The 16156-nt window shown below is 45.1% G+C and overlaps 1 protein-coding gene across 1 annotated transcript in view; it reads left to right on the top strand.

Annotated features, from left to right (window-relative positions):
- LOC143924351 (caspase-3-like) overlaps nucleotides 1-16156 on the top strand; it is a 123506-nt gene that overhangs the window by 100660 nt on the left and 6690 nt on the right. The window lies entirely within an intron of this gene.

The raw sequence follows: 16156 nt of genomic DNA, 5'->3' as shown, positions 1-16156 counted from the left end.
GATCTCCAACCGCACTAGACCTTCAGTCCTCTCTGAAACCTGCTCTGAGAGGAATGAAGGTGTTGAATTAGGTGTGTCACAGCCAAGTGCTTCCGGGCACTCTGCTAGCAGTACACCCACGTCCGATTATAGCAAGCAAATTTCCCTGCCCCAGCTGCTGGACCGTCGAAAGAAGTTCACTCCCAGCCATCCACATGCCCAGCGGTTGAATGCTAGCTTGGCTAAATTGCTAGCACTTCAACTGCTGCCTTTTCAGTTGGTAGACTCTGCCCCCTTCCGTGAGTTTGTACAATGTGCGGTTCCTCAGTAGCAGGTTCCCAAACGCCACTTTTTCTCACGGAAGGCGATTCCGGCTCTCTACCGGCATGTGGAAGGCAATGTCCTTGCCTCGCTGGACAGGGCGGTCAGCGGTAAGGTGCATATTACCGCTGACTCATGGTCCAGCAGGCATGGACAGGGACGTTACCTGTCTTTGGGGCACTCTTCTGGCAGCTGGGAAGGATGCAGGACAAGGTGCAGTAGTGTTGGAGGTTGTTCCGCTACCACGCCTCCGAAATGCTACTACTGGTTGTGACACACCTCTCTCCTCCACCCCCTCCTCTTCTTCTTCCTCTATGGTCTCTTCCAGTGCTCTGTCCTCAGAACCAGCGGTGCTCCATAGGCGTTCCAGGGGCTACGCAAGTACGCAGGCAAAACTATGCCATGCCGTGCTTGCGCTGGTTTGTTTGGGGGACAGAAGCCACACTAGGGCAGATATTTTGTCAGCTCTGCAGGGGCAGGCCGAGAGGTGGTTGACACTAAGCCAGCTTAAGCCAGGAATAGTGGTTTGCAACAATGGCAACAACCTCCTCTCCGCCCTCCAACAGGGACAACTGACCCATGTGCCCTGTGTGGCTCACGTCCTTAACCTGTGGTGCAGCGGTTCTTGGGCAGGTACCCGGGCTTACAGGCCAGGAAAGTCTGTGTGCATTTCCGCCGATCATTTAATGCCTGTGCTCGGCTGGCTGAGCTCCAAAAGGAGTAGAACCTGCCCAAGAACCGCCTTATATGTGACATGCCCACCAGGTGGAACTCAACGTTGGCCATGCTGCAGCGGCTGCACACACAACAGAGGGCCATCAATGAGTACGACTACGGCACCAGGACAGGGTCAGGGGAGCTCGGTTTTTTCTCACCACGCCAGTGGGGCATGATCAGGGATGCATGCACTGTCCTGTCACCGTTTGAGGAGGCCACAAGGATGGTGAGCAGTGACAGTGCATGCATCAGTGACACTGTACCTCTTGTCCACCTCTTGGAGCATACGCTGCGTGGAATAATGAACAGCGCACTTAAGGCAGAACAGAGGCGGGAAGAGGAGGACTTCCTTGCCTCTCAAGGCCCCCTTTATCCAGACAGTGTTCCTGCTGTCCCACCCATCACACAGGAAGAGGACGAGGAGGAGGAGGATGATTGTGTCAGCATGGAGGTGGAGGCTGGCACTCAGCATCAGCAGCAGCAGCAGCAGTCTTGTAGGGATGATTTACAGTCCCAAGAAACCCGTGGACTTGTACGTGGCTGGGAGGAGGTAGCTGCGGATCATGTTGTCCTTATTGACCCAGAGGACTCCGGACCGGATGCCTCAGCTAACCTATGCTGCATGGCCTACCTGATCCTGCAATGCCTGCGGAAGGATCCTCGTATTCTTCAGATCAAGGAGAGGGACCATTACTGGCTGGCCACTCTCCTTGATCCACGGTACAAGGGTAAGGTTGCCGACCTTATCTTGCCGTCGCAGAGGGAGCAGAGGATGAGACATCTCCGGGAGGCCTTGCAGAAAGGTCTGTGCAACGCGTTCCCAGAGACTGGGAGGTTACAAACTTCTGGTCCTGGACAACGTGTTGCTGAGGCATCGGTCAGAAGGAGCGGTGGAGAAGGTGGCCGTCTGACCGATGCGTTCAGACAATTTTTTAGTCCGCAGCCCCAAGGTATGATCGGTTCCAGCAACCATCGCCAGCGTCTGATTTACATGGTGCAGGAATACCTAGGGGCAAGGTCAGACTTGGACACCTTTCTCACCGAAAATCCTCTGGCTTACTGGGTCTTGAGGATGGATCACTGGCCAGAGCTTGCACAGCATACAATGGAACGCACCTTCAGTGCTGCTGGTGGCTTTGTTACCGATCACAGGGTGCGCCTGTCCACCGACTCAGTTGATCGACTGACCTTCATCAAGATGAATCAGTCCTGGATCACCCACAGCTACCAAGCACCTGAAGCTGATGTAACCAAATAATTTTTTTTTTTTTTAAATATCACATCCCTTCAAGACTGCCTATGCTGATGCTGAGTGACTGTCCTGTTATGTTGATTGTCTATCCTCTTCCTCCTCTGCTGATATGTTGGAAGAACATTTTTGGTTCTGGGTGATGCCACCAGCCCAATTTTTCAGTCCCTGTTTAACAGGGGCGTTTAATTACAATTTTTGATGCAATGCTTTGCAGCAGGGCTCATTCCTGCACTACAACTAGAGTATATGGGAGAGGTTGCAGTGTTGTGGCACCAGCACCAGTGCCTAAGGCCCAATTTTTCAGCCCCTGTTTAACAGGGGCGTTTAATTACAATTTTTGATGCAATGCTTTGCAGCAGGGCTCATTCCTGCACCACAACTAGAGTATATGGGAGAGGTTGCAGTGTCATGGCACCAGCACCAGTGCCTAAGGCCCAATTTTTCAGCCCCTGTTTAACAGGGGCGTTTAATTACATTTTTGATGCAATGCTTTGCAGCAGGGCTCATTCCTGCACCACAACTAGAGTATATGGGAGAGGTTGCAGTGTTGTGGCACCAGCACCAGTGCCTAAGGCCCAATTTTTTAGCCCCTGTTTAACAGGGGCGTTTAATTACAATTTTTGATGCAATGCTTTGCAGCAGGGCTCATTCCTGCACCACAACTAGAGTATATGGGAGAGGTTGCAGTGTCGTGGCACCAGCACCAGTGCCTAAGGCCCAATTTTTCAGCCCCTGTTTAACAGGGGCGTTTAATTACAATTTTTGATGCAATGCTTTGCAGCAGGCCTCATTCCTGCACCACAACTAGAGTATATGGGAGAGGTTGCAGTGTCGTGGCACCAGCACCAGTGCCTAAGGCCCAATTTTCCAGCCCCTGTTTAACAGGGGCATGTAATTACAATTCTTGATATAATATTTCACAGCAGGGCCCGTTCCTGTGCCCACCCAGAGTAACTGTGAGGACTTATAGTGTTGTTGCACCAGCACCAGCACCACAACCACCAAAGGTAAATTTTTCTACCACTGTTCAACAATGGCATGTGATTACAATTCTTGATATAATCATTCATAGCAGGGTGCTCCAGTGCCCACCAAGAGTCACTTTGAGGGCTTACAATGTTGTGGCAACACCAACACCTTGTTCCACCATTTCTGCAGAGCATATAGGGCAGGCCCCTACTTTCAAACATCCAACTTACAAACATCTCCTACTTGCAAATGGAAGGAGACAACAGGAAGTGAGATGAAAAAAGACGGACGGCAAAACAAATTATACAGGGGTGATAACCCTTCCCTATGTTTTCCAAAAAGCTTAAAAATAGATTTTTTGACTGGAGCTACACTTTAAAAATGTAACAGTTCAAAATTACAAACAGATTCTACTTAACACAACAAATCTACACAGTCCCTGTCTTGTTTGCACCGCCTGTATACTGCTGTTCTGAGTATATAGGGCCTGGTGGCCCCACGTCTTTCCTTTTTTTAATATGGGTACGGGGTTCCCCTTAATATCCGTACACGACCCAAAGGGGCTGGTAATGGGCAGGGGGGGCTACCCATGCCATTTTTCTCAATGATTTTCATCCATATTGCCGGAACCAGATATTACATTAAAAACGCAAGCAGTTTGAAATGACTTTTTTTCCGTTAAATGTCATTTTGTGCAGGGACTGTTCTAAACACGGGAAACACGTGGCACTTCTCAGGCATACTATAGACACCCCCCAGGCACGATATTTAAAGGAATATTTGACTTTTTTTTTTCACTTTAATTTTCATTAAAATCAGTGCTCCCGCCAAAACTGCCATTTTTAAAAACATTTTAGGCATTGACCCATGTCCCCCCTGGGGCAGGAGCCAGGTCCCCAAACCCTTTTTAGGACAGTATCTTGCATATTAGCCATTAAAATTAGCAATTTTTACTTCGAACGTTCGAGTCCCATAGACTTCAATTTGTTCTAAAGTTCGTACGAATTTTCGGTCCGTTCGAAAGTTCTGGTGCGAACCGAACCGGGGGGTGTTCAGCTCATCCCTAATTGACAGGTGTAATATTGACCTGAATATGTATGTTCATTTTGAGTAATGTATTAATGGTACATGATGACGTGGTGCCCAAAAGGCACCACGTCATCATGTACCATTGATCATGAGTGGAGAGTGTGAACAAGTTTTGCTTTTGACTGCTGGTGATTGCTGTGTTGCATTTTTAGGTTCTTTTTGGGACTTTTCCTTGCAGCATTTTAACACCTTTTTCTGTCACTTTTTAAACGGCCTTTATTTTCTTTCCTTCCTTCAGACTACTAATTAAGGGGAGTGGTTACTTGGTCACAGGTCTATATAACTTTCTGTAGAACTAATTTTGAGCCTGCTGGAACTTAGACCAAGTGGAACTGAACTAAGTGGTGAGTTAAAAACCAGAGTTCAAAACAGGAGGTTATAACAGGGGTCATAGTACCTGTGTAGTGTGAGTGTGTACCTGTGTATTGTACATGAGTGTTGCGAGTGCATGTGGGCTGTATTGAGTATTAGTGTCAGGTAGTACCTGTGTATTATGAGTACCTGAGTGTTGTCTGAGTAGTGTGTGTGGATCTTTAGTACTTGAGTATTGTGTATATTTGTGTATTGTGTGTGCACGTGGGTCTGCGAGTGCACGTGGGTCTAATTTGCTTTAGTAAAAATCACACAAATAGGAAACATAATACAAAGACACTGAATTTCAAAGGAGCCAACTTCCCTAAACTACGAACTTTGCTATAAGGCATGAATTGAGATAAAATCTTAGGAACAAAGAACACGAGAACACGAAGGAGAGATAGGTTTGCTTTAAGAGCATATTAAATAAGGGCATTAGCCAATGCATCCCAATGGGAAATACAGTGCCTTGCAAAAGTATCCCCCCCCCCCTTGGCATTTTTTGTGTTTTATTGCCTCACAACCTGGAATTAACATGGATTGTTTGAGGATTTGAATCATTTAATTTACAGAACATGTCCACAACTTTGAAGATTTTTTTTTTGTTTTTTTTATTGTGAAGCAAACAACAAATAAGGACAAAATAACAGAAAAGGTCAATGTGCATAACTATTCACCCCCATAAAGTCAATACTTTGTAGAGCCACCTTTTGTGGCTATCACAGCTCCAAGTCGCTTTGGATAAGTTTCTATAAGCTTGCCACATCTTGCCACTGCGATTTTTGCCCATTCCTCCTTGCAAAACTTCTCCAGCTCCTTCAAGTCGGATGGTTTGCACTTGTGAACAGCAATATTTAAGTCTGACCACAGATTTTCTATTAGATTGAGGTCTGGTGTTCACAACACTCAAGTGTTGCTTTAGCAGTGTGTTTGGGGTCATTGTCCTGCTGGAAGGTGAATCTCCGTCCTAGCCTCAAATCACACACAGAGTGGCACAGGTTTTGCTCAAGAATATCCCTGTATTTAGCACCATTCATCTTTCCCTCAACTCTGGCCAGTTTCCCAGTCCCGACTGCTGAAAAACATCCCCACAACATGATGCTGCCACCACCATGTTTCACTGTGGGGATGGTGTTCTTTGGGTAATGTGATGTGTTTGCACCAGATATAGTGTTTTCTTTGATGGCCAAAAAGTTAATTTTAGTATCATCAGACCAGAGCACCTTCATCCATACATTTTGGGAGTCTGCCACATGCCTTTTCGCAAACTCAAAACGTGCCATTTTGTTTTTTGCTGAAAGTAATGGCTTTCTTCTGGCCACTCTGCCATAAAGCCCAACTCTATGGAGCGTACGGCTTATTGTCGTCCTATGTACAGATACTCCAGTCTCTGCTGTGGAACTCTTCTGCTTCTTTAGGGTTACCTTTGGTCTCTGTGCTGCGTCTCTGATTAATGCGCTCTGTTGCCCAATCCGTAATTTTTGGTGTGTGGCCGTCTGTTGGCAGGTTTGCTGTTGTACCATGTTCTTTCCATTTTGTTATGATAGATTTGATGGTGTTCCTAGGGATCATCAAAGATTTAGATATTTTTTTATAACCTAACCCTGACTTGTACTTCTCGACAACATTGTCCCTTATTTGTTTGGAGAATTCCTTGGTCTTCATGGCAGTGTTTGGTTAGTGGTGCCTCTTGCTTAGGTGTTGCAGCCTCTGGGGCATTTCAAAAAGGTGTGTATATGTAATGACTGATGTGACACTTATATTGCACACAGGTGGACATCATTTCACTAATTACTAATGTGACTTATGAAGGTAATTGATTGCACCAGAGCTTTTTATGTGCTTCATAACAAAGGGGGTGAATACATACGTACATTCCAATTACCGTATATACTCGAGTATAGGCCGACCCGAATATAAGCCGAGGCCCCCAATTTACCCCCAAAAAACTGGAAAAAATTATTGACTCGTGTATAAGCCGAGGGTGAGACATGCCTGTCCATCCCTGTGTGTCCGTCCATCCCTGTGGGTCCATCCATCCCTGTGTGTGTGTCCATGCATCCGTGTGTGTGTGTGTGTGTGTCCATGCATCTGTGTGTGTGTGTGTGTGTGTGTGTGTGTGTGTGTGTGTGTGTGTGTGTATGTGTGTGTGTGTGTGTGTGTCCGTGCAGCCTACCTGTGTCCAGCCTGCCTGTGTCCGTCCAGCCTGCGTCCCGTCCAGCCTGCGTCCCGTCCAGCCTGCGTCCCGTCCAGCCTGCGTCCCGTCCAGCCTGCGTCCCATCCAGCCTGCGTCCCGTCCCGGCCCGTCCCGGCCCGGCCCGTCCCGTCCCGAGCCGAGCCTCCGTCCTTCAGCTCTTCGTCGGCGGCCATTCTAGGATTCAAAAGCCGCGCCTCCGTCGGTGATAGGCGGAACACTCAATTTCCCACTGACTGCTGTTCCGCCTATCGGATGTCCGTGATAGGCGGAACACTCAATTTCCCAGCAGCCTGTGTTCCGCCTATCACGGGCATCGTCTCATCCTCGTCCGTAGTACGAGGATGAGACGATGCCCGTGATAGGCGGAACACAGGCTGCTGGGAAATTCAGTGTTCCGCCTATCACAGGCGAAGGCGGAGCCGGAGGCGCGGCTTTTGAATTCTAGAATGGCCGCTGTCTGTCTGCTCGACACGCTGATCGAGCGGGCAGACAGCGATGACTCGAGTATAAGCCGAGGGGGGCACTTTCAGCCTCAAAAAAGAGGCTGAAAATCTCGGCTTATACTCGAGTATATACGGTATCAGTTTTTTTATTTCTGAAAAATAGTTTTATGTATATATTTTTCTATTTTGTTCTAATACATCACATATAATTCAGATTAAAAAGACATTGAATGAGACATTGAGGTATAAAGTTGGCAGCCTCATTAAAGAAAATCTATGAGATAAACTATATCCCCCTACTGTGCGAAGTAAGAGAAGATACAAAAAAATTATGACGAAACCATTGTCCTGGTTTGGCCGGATTAATGCCCTTAAGATGATCATACAACCAAAAATATTATACAAGTTACAGATGTTACCGATATATATTACCGATATATATTCCTCCAGTCTACTTTAATACTATTAAACGTCTAATAACCAAGCTCATCTGGAAAAATAAGAAGCCTAGAATAGCCTTAAAGGTATTACAACTGGGAAAAGAGAGGGGAGGTCTAAAAGTACCGGATTTTAAGAAATATTACGAATCTATAGTATTAACACGGGTGGTGGAGTGGACAAAATTAGATAATGAAAAAAGATGGGTGGCAATAGAACACAGCTCTGCAGAGACACGATTAGGAAAGGAAATTTGGATACCCCTAAAACACAGGTCACTCGGACCAACAACACTTGCACTCACAAAAAACGTTTTTAGAATATGGGACGGAATTCACAAGCATAATAAGTGGAAATACAACTCTCCATTAATGGCATTAAAAGAAAATAACTTATTTCCACCGGGGAAGAGCACTATGGGAGGACACTGGATTATAAGAGAAGATATTCAATTGAGGCACATAATAAATGCGGGTAAAATAAACACGTTAGAAACATTACAGGAGTACATGGATATAGACGGATGGAGGTACCTCCAGCTCAGACATTTTGTCTCATCATTGCCACAACCATTGAGAAGCGGAACAGATCTTAACGTCTTAGAGCGGATGTGTGAGGGGAAAATAATAAGAGTAAATATCTCACAGATATATAAGATGCTGGGAGAAGTGGACGAGACGGAGGTACCTATATATATAAAAAAATGGGAAGAAGAAATAGGGCCACGAGGGGAGAAACAGAATATAGAAAAATTTTTGCACCTAACACACGGGACATCGAAAAATCTTAATACAGTAGAAATGAATTACAAAAGCCTTGCTAGATGGTATAGGACACAAGACAAGATGAGGAGATACCAGGAAGAGCAACTCGGGATGTGCTGGAGAGGGTGTGGACAGCAAGGGAGTGCGGCACATATCTGGTGGGAATGCCCAAAAATTAGAAATTACTGGAGAGAAACATTAACTTTAATAAAAATAATAACAGGAACTCAGGTACTAGAAAATCCATGGACATGTCTTTTCCATGGTACAGACACCCCAACTCAAAAGTACAAAGAAGGCCTCATAGGAAATCTAATAAACGTAACAAAGAGCTTGATACCAAAAAATTGGAGACAGGTGGAAGCCCCAAAATTGAGGGAATGGATAGGAAAAGTAGAGGATATGTATAGAATGGAGGGATGGGAAGAGGATGAGGAGAGCGGGGAAAATAAATTTTGAAAGAAATGGAAGCAATGGAAACTGTTTAAATCAACGAAGAAATATGAAGAGGTAGTAGGGCTATGGGGGGGGGGGGGGGAGAGTAGGGTGCATATGTATATATATACTATTTTTTATGCTTTTTGTATGGAAAAAAAAACTTAAATAAAGATTAAAAAAAAAAAAAAAAAGACATTGAACTAAAGGCTGTAATGCAACAAAATAGTTAAAAAGCCAAGGGGGGTGTGAATACTATTGTAAGGCACTGTAGTATAAAAAATAAAATAAAAAATATATACCATCCGTCATTTGTAAATGCTATAACTTTCACGCAAACTAATTAATATAGACTAAGGCCGCGTACACACGGGCGGACTGTTCGCCCAACTTTGTCCGTCCAACAGTTTCGGCAAACAGTCCGCTCAAAATTAGCATGGACGGACATGGCCACACACGACGAACGAACAGTTTGCTGAAACCGTGCGCGATGACGTGAACGGCACGTACGACGGGACGAAAAATACGACGTCCTATACACTGCATTATAACTTTCGGCGTGTAAATCCTTTCTGAGCATGCGCGGAACTTAGTTTGACGAACAAGCCTACACACGGGCGGACTGTTCGCTGAAACAAGGTTTCAGCGGACAGTTTTACGGAATTTCCGAAAAACCTTGTTCGTCAAACTGTCCGCTGAAACTGTCCGCTGAAAGCCCACACACGAGCGGACTGTCCGCCCAAACACTGTTCAGCGGACAAAGTTGGGCGAACAGTCCGCGCGTGTGTACGCGGCCTTATTGGGATTTTTTTTAACAAAGACATGTAGCAAAATACATTTTGACCTAAATTTATGAAGGCATTTTATTTATTCATTCATTTTTTTATTGGATATGTTTTATATCAAAAAGTAAAAAATATTTACAATATTTTTTTTTTGTTTCCAGTCTTTTTTTATAGCATAAAAAACCCAGTGGTAATCAAATATTACTAAAAGAAAGCTCAATTTTTGTGAAAAAAAAAATGATATAAATTTCATACGCGTAGTGTTGCATGACATGGCGAATAGTGAAAAATGGCCTGATCATAAAGGCAACCTGCTCAGAAAACAAATGTTTTACCATGTGCTTCGTTAATGCACGGCAAACTCCCATCGCGCTTGCGTTACTATTTAGGCACATATGAGTGTTTCTGAATGCACAGCAAGCTGCACAGGAAATGTGCATTTTGCCACACGTTTTGCTAATGTGCGGGAAATGGACGTCGCGCTTGAGTTGCTATTTAGGTTGTGTTTACATTTGCCTGTTTCCGAATGTGCAGCAACCACACAGAAATTGTACGCTTTGCAGTGTGTTTCAAAAATGCACTTTAAAAATTGGCCTCTTGGAGGCACCCCTCACTGCGGACGAAATACGGACGGCCATAGCTAGTTTTGCCAGGTCTAAATCCCCAGGTTCAGATGGCCTCCCAATTGAGTTTTATTCCCAATTCAGCGACACTCTTGTCCCCAAATTATTGACCTCATACAATCATCTTTTTGAATCTAGAGCTCTACCCCCTTCCATGACCGAAGCAACAATCGTTCTAATCCCTAAACCAGGGAAGGATCCAGGATACCCAGAGTCTTACCGCCCCATAACCTTGTTACAGGTTGATGTTAAAATACTAGCCAAAGTCTTGGCCATTAGGCTTAATCAAGTCATCCTATCATTAATCCACACGGACCAGGCGGGCTTTATGCCCGGTCGGAACACCTCATTTAACCTTAGGAAACTATTTATAAATATGCAGGCCACACATGAGGAGGTTGGAACACGGGTGGTGGTGACCCTAGATACGGCAAAAGCGTTTGATTCGGTAGAGTGGAAATACCTTTGGAGATGCTTGGAGGAATATGGTTTTGGTCCCAAATACATTCAGTGGGTACAACTGTTGTATCAAGCACCCACTGCCAAAGTGGTGGCCAATGGGTGGCAGTCTCGTATGTTTGACCTCAGCAGAGGCACTAGACAGGGTTGCCCCTTGTCCCCACTGCTCTATGCTCTTGCGGCGGAACCACTGGCGATATCTATCCAAGCAAACCCGGAGATTAGAGGTCTGACAATGGGCTCCTTGATTGAGAAAATTAGCATGTATGCAGATGACACATTATTGTACTTGGCCGACTCGGGCCTGTCCCTGCAGACTGCACTCCACACGATTGAACAATTTGGAATTTTCTCGGGGTTAAAGATCAACTGGGATAAGTCTCAGGTTCTACCACTTGACAGCTTCTCATCCTCGGAGTCCCAGGCTAGTCTTCCGTTAAAAAGAGTCAGTGTCATTAAATACCTAGGGATACACATATCTAGATCCCCAGCTGATTATATCCCCCTTAATATAGAACCTCTGATCTCCTTGGTCAAAAATAAAGTGAGGGTGTGGTCTCGACTTCCACTCAGGATCTGGGGCCGCATAAATTTTATTAAAATGGTCCTTCTTCCTAAAATACTTTACGTTTTATGGCATACCCCGGTATATCTTCCCCTGAAACACTTTAAATCTTTAGAGGCCCTTTTAAAGCCCTTTGTGTGGGGCGCTAACAGACATAAATGAACGTGGCAATCCCTCAAGAATCCCACAGATCTGGGAGGCATGGCCTTACCCGATTTCAATTTATATTATGTCGCATCCCAACTATTGCAATTATTCCACATAGATAAGTCGGATGGCGAGAGATTTTTAATTCTACTATGTCCCAGATGGGCGCAACTTACCAAAGACCCGCTATGTGTGATAGGGGCGGGAACGCAGGGGCTGACGCAAGGGGGACATAGGCTCACCATGCTATACCACTATAGGAGGATATGGGACCTGGCTTCCTCGAAGCTGGACATCCCACGGTATAATGATTATAAGCCATTATGGCATAACAAACACCTACAGGAATTCACTAAAATACAAGATGCAAGTGTATGGATCAGACATGGAGTGTTCTATCTACACCACATACTAGGAGCTGGAAGCCTTAAAACCTTATATACGCTCAAAAATGAATTCCTCATCCAAAACCGATTGTTCTATAGATATCTGCAGGTCCATCACGCTACACAGTCTCAGTTTCAGGACTCCATTCCAGACCCTACCCCCAACGCCCTTATGGCAATAATCAAGGGCACTGATCCACACAAATTGATCTCAGCATTTTATAACATGCTCTCCACCCCAATTTCTACCAAACTAGCGTATGATTTAAAACCTAGGTGGGAGAGGGAGGTGGGCCCACTGGCAGATGAGGAATGGGAGGAGGCGTTGGAGACATGCAAGGCAATATCCCCTAAAATGTCAGACCACCTTTCACAGCTCTATATTTTACACAGGGCATATCTTACACCTCTCAGGGTGGCAAGGTACAAACGTTCTCAGTCCACACTAAGTTTACTATGTGGAGTGGAAACGGGCACCTTTTTTCATTTAATTTGGGCCTGTCCTAGAATACAGGGGTTCTGGAAACAAATTGTGGCATTCTTACATGATACCTCTGGCGTTGGACCCAAAACAGTGCCTCCTTGGTGTCCTACCGGATACCATGGACAAGTACACCAAAATATTCGTACATGAGACGCTATTCTCAGCTAGGAAAATCATAGCCAAAAACTGGATGAGACAATCACCCCTAAGGTGGTGGACTGGAAGCTCGAAGTGAATAATACTCTACCGTATAAAAAAATGATATATATTAATAGAGGCTGTCATGATAAATACAACAAGATATGGGATCGATGGCTACAGGAATCCGATACCTGTGGATAGTGTGGTGTTAACATGGAAACCTACAATACTTATTAGGATGAGTATCTCTTAATACGATGTCCTTTTATTTGCAATATATGCAGTCATAGAGCTGGCCCTTAGGGTAATGTGTACCTGCTGCTTGTCTATAGTGTTTGAGTTCTGCAATGCAATGGTCATTTTATGTCTATGTATGAAACCAATTTAACATGTATGCAGTGTAATATGTTTTTCTATTCAATAAAACCTTTGTTTAATATAAAAAAAAAAAAATGCACTTTAAACCCACATTGCACTTGTGTCTCCATAATGGCAAATCACGCGTTTTCTGTACATTTGGAAATGCACAGATATGACTGCAGTCTTTAATGACACCCCAATCCCAGTTATCCTTCACAAGTTTTGCCATGCATTTGTCACACAATAACACACGTTAAAATTGCACCAAAACGCGCACTGAACAAACACGCATTGCTCCACAAAAAAAAGGTTCTTGAGCTACTTTGAGTCATTTGTCACGCATAGGGCAGCCCATTCTTGTGGGGAAAAAAAGAAAAGGCGAGTGAGATCGCATGTTTGCGCTACTCTCAGGTGTGAACAGAATGTGTTTCAGAGGAGAGATTTTAGACAGCAAGGATGACCTGGGAGGAGAGGTGAGCAAGCAAAAAACAAACAAAAAAAAACACTTATCATATCAAAGTCGCATAGGAATCACATGACTAATGTGAGTGTTTACCAAAGAAGTCTGGGGGGGCTAAATTCACAGGACACCATGAAAACAATGTGATTTCCTTTGTCATTCTGTGTCCATCAGAAGTTGCACTAGTGTGAAGGAAGGTGATTATGATTTGATGCATTTTGCCACGTTCCAGTACAGTTCAGTGCAGAAAAAATGCAGCATGTTCTAATTTTATTTTTTGCACTGGAACTGACTGGTGTGAACTATGCCATCTGAATCATAATCTACTTTCAATGCATTTTTGATGCAGAAAGACTGCATTTGGTGTGAACCGGCCCTTACACTGGATTACACACAGATCTGATATAGCTCCTCTTCTAAGATTCACTGCGGGTGTTTCTTCGCCATGTACCACCATAGGAAGTCACTTCCTATGGTGGCACAGGTGCAGGCTTGCTCCCAAGCCAGGTTGTATGCATCCATAGACACCCACAGTGCAGCCTGGCCTCGCCCACTGTTTTCAGGATTTAATTGACAGCAGCAGGAGACAATGGGGTTGATTTACTAAAGGCAAATCCACTTTGCACTACAAGTGCACTTGTAAGTGCAGTCGCTGTAGATCGCTGTAGATTTGAGGGCAAATGCTGAAATGAGGGGAAGCTCTGCTGATTTCTATCATCCAATCATGTACAAGCAAAAATGCTGTTCTTTAATTTTCCTTGCATGCCCCCCTCAGATCTACAGAGACTGCACTTCCAAGTGCACTTGTAGTGCAAAGTGGATTTGCCTTTAGTAAATAACCCCCAAATGTCTCTCAGTCCTGTGAATGCAGAGAGAGAGGATCGAGACACTGGAGACAAGCACAGCGCTGGATCGAGAGAGAGGACTCAGGTAAGTATTTGGGGGGGGGGGGGCAATATTGGGACATTTTTTACTGCAGAGAATGTATTAAAGCAGTAGTTAATTCAACTGTATTTTCTTTTAGGGGCCCCCAGGTGGGTTATACCTTGATGTGCTAGTATGCACTGCATATTAGCACATTATGGCAGATTTACCTGTCAAACTGTGCCCTCCAGTGTTGCAGTGTGATTAACCAGCGGGCCCCAGGTGCTTCCATCTTCGCCCCTGGACTTCCTTCCAGGTTCTGTGCCTTAGGCCACTTGAATGGCTGGCCCGCAATGACGTCACATCATTGTGGCACAGGTCTGGAGCCTTAAATGTTTGCTGGGCTGCGCAATTGCGGCTCAGTGCACATGACGACTGAAAGGCAGGAGGAAGCATTTTTGACAGAAAAGACCGATAGGGTAATTTCTCTCAAAAACACCCAGCCTGTCAGCATTTTTTTTTTAAATGGAACTTACTAACAATTTAAGGCCTTGTTTACACCAGAATGGTGTGCTGGAAAACCGAGTTCCGTGCAAGATTCCCGCACTGCATTCAAAACGCATTGCAGTTACGATCTGCAGCGTGTGTCAGTGTTAACAACACCCACCTAAATGCAGGTTGCAAATGCAGTGCATTTGCCTACACTAGATCACATGGTACAGTATCATGCAATCCAGTTGCAATGAGTTTCCAGAAGTAGTGCAAGCAAATAATTGGGCTGTAATTGCACCACACTGAACTGCATATGAGTTGCACAGGAATGTGCAGTGAATTCCTGTGCAATTCCTATTGTAAAGCGGCTCTGAGATAAAGGAAAATGCTCCAGATTACATCAAAAGTGCACCAGAACGCATCAAACTTGCATGCAAAAACAAATTTGGAATGCAGAAATTGTGGTGTGAACTGACCCTTAGCTCTTGTTCACAGTGAACGCGGCTTTGAAATCATGTGAGTTCAACTAAACTCGCAGGATTTTAAATCCGCATTTTAGTCCAAGTTCGGGGGCGACTTGAAAAACATCTGTGTGGGTTCATGCACATGTCTATTGAAATCGCCCCCCCCCCCCCGAAGTCGCCAAAAGCAGTGCAGGAACTACTTTTGGAAATCAGTGCGGCGCCGCAAAGTTGGCGTCGCACTGATTGGGATGCTCCTATTGCCGGTGTCTTGCTGAAATGGTCCCCCCCCCCATACTGCGCATGCGCAGCGATTGCACAGTACAAACCACTACAGAACGTCCGAAAATAGCCGAACATAAACAGTTGTGAGCTGTACACAACACCTGCGCAATGAACACGACATTGTGCCAAACTATGCCGCACGCTCCCGATGCTTGTGCTACTCTGCAAGGGGCAGGTGTATTAGTGTAATATCATGTAAACTAATAACTTAAGGGTGGTTTTAACAATAAACTACACGTCTTTGTGGGTCATGTTTAAACAAATGAAGGGCGGGTTTTGCAATCTTGATGGGCAATTTCAATACTTGCCAGAGTATATTGTTAGTTACTTAAATAAGTCGTGCAAACTCGCCCATCCACATTGCAAAACCCGTCCTTCATTTCTTTAATCACGCCCCACAAACAGCTCTGCCCATTAATGTAAAATTCGGCCTCTTCTGTAGCCATCCGCCCCTTACATGATATAACACTAATACACCCGTCCCTTGCAGAGTAACACGAGCATCGAGAGTGTGCGGCAGCGTCTGGCACAATGACGTGGTCATTGCGCAAGCGCCTTGTACAGCTGTTCAGCTTCGACTATTTTCGGCGGCTCCGTTGTGGTTCATCCTGCGCAAGCGCTGTGCAGTACAGGGGGGTCATTATCTGCCAGGGGGACCTTACTCAGCAGAACACCGGCAATAAGCT

Source organism: Lithobates pipiens, unplaced genomic scaffold (assembly GCF_037356315.1).
Source record: "Lithobates pipiens isolate NorthernLeopardFrog02 unplaced genomic scaffold, aLitPip1_a1.2 Scaffold_22, whole genome shotgun sequence".
Taxonomy (NCBI): Eukaryota; Metazoa; Chordata; class Amphibia; order Anura; family Ranidae; genus Lithobates; species Lithobates pipiens.
This window is presented reverse-complemented; position numbering and strand designations above follow the sequence as displayed.